At 52.0% G+C, this 1,509-nt stretch overlaps 1 pseudogene; it reads right to left on the bottom strand.

Annotated features, from left to right (window-relative positions):
* Window positions 1-503: 503 nt before the first annotated feature.
* LOC115082640 lies at window positions 504-1,271 on the bottom strand (annotated as a pseudogene).
* Between the last annotated feature and the right edge of the window lie 238 nt (window positions 1,272-1,509).

The raw sequence follows: 1,509 nt of genomic DNA, 5'->3' as shown, positions 1-1,509 counted from the left end.
AAGTGGTGGAGGCTGACGCTCCTTCACGGTGGCAGAACGCAGGCTGCTTACAAAGAACCGCGGGGGCAGTTTTTGCCCTATGTGAGTGTAAGTTCATGTGCATGGAAATAGCTGAACTCTCCACTCCAGCGACTTTACCTGCTCGCCAAGTAAATTGCATTACTTCTGGAATTTATTCACTTTCTGTTCTCCATTGCACAAAATAATTTGACATTTTAACAATTTTTATTTCTGCATTGCTCTATGGATGTGATCCTTTAGAGAAGTGGCAGCTGTAATACAGTACATGAGAATAGGACTTAGATATGATGGGCCTGTATTTCGTCATGCCAAAGTAGCGCATTAGATTTTCTGCCATGAAGTACAACTCCAGATTTAGAGCAGCAGATAGAGAAGATGTGTGTGCGTGTGCGTTCTATGTATTTAACGTGCTCGTCTTATCTCATTAGCAACACCTTTACATATCTAAAATCCAAGACGTGCATCCTATCCCAGTGTCAGATATTCATTACTGGGCATATGTACGTAGAGTTGCTATTCCATGCAAACATTTCGGAGCCCTTTTAAGAAATAAAACTACTCAGGATATTGTAGTAAAGACAGAGACACGAAGCACTCGGGAGGAAACAAAGAGAGCGGGTACTCACATCTGTCGTTTCGGTCTTCAGGGCTGGAGGATGTCTCCCTGTCGGAAATGAGGCCAGACACGGCAAAGATCTTTTTCCCCGTCTCGTCAACTTTAAGCGAGCCAGGGGAGCCCGAGGGCAGTTGAGCGCCAAACTCATACTCCTTGCCCTCTGCGTCGGAGAAGCGCAGATGCGGAGATTCTCCCTCGTGGCAGCTCTTCAACCGCTTGGCTGGCGTGAAGGCCGACTGGTAGCTCTCTCGGTCCTCGCTAGAGGCGAAAGGCCGGAAGGCGCCCACGCCACTGTGGTTCAACATGCTGATGGGGGTGCAGTCCAGGTTGGGGGGGGCAAACTGAGGGTGGAGGTGCAGCAAGGACGGTGGGAAGTCCCGGTTGGGGAAGGCTGCCGGCACCCCGCCCTGACGGTGGTACATGGAGGCGAAGGTGTACGAGCCGTTGGTGAAGGGAATGTGCACGTCTTTGTCCACTGACACCGGCACCCCGAAGGGCCTCGGCTGCTGGCAGGGGATGGAGGCATCACGACTGGCCTCTGCCGTGGAGGCCAGCACCATCAGAGCGGAGACGCCAAGGGGTTCGGGAGGTAGGACGAATTCTCCATCTTGAAGGCTGCGCGGTGCAAGTCCATCGATGATCGCGTTCAGCAGAGCGCAGATGGGAAAAAAAAAACACTTCCTCACCGGGAAGAAGGGCGGGCCACCGAGCCTTGGGGCAGCAGGCAGGATCACTGCGACAGCATTATCTTCCCAAACCTGGGGGGGAGGGGGACACAAGCAGAGAAAGCATTGAAGGAAAAAAAAACAACTTTATCCCAGCCACAAATGTACACCTCAGCAACAAGTATCCCCCTTCAAACTGCCCTCAAT

This window comes from Rhinatrema bivittatum, unplaced genomic scaffold, assembly GCF_901001135.1.
Source record: "Rhinatrema bivittatum unplaced genomic scaffold, aRhiBiv1.1, whole genome shotgun sequence".
Taxonomy (NCBI): domain Eukaryota; kingdom Metazoa; phylum Chordata; class Amphibia; order Gymnophiona; family Rhinatrematidae; genus Rhinatrema; species Rhinatrema bivittatum.
The sequence above is the reverse complement of the archived record's forward strand: the minus strand, read 5'-3'. Positions and strand labels throughout refer to the sequence as shown.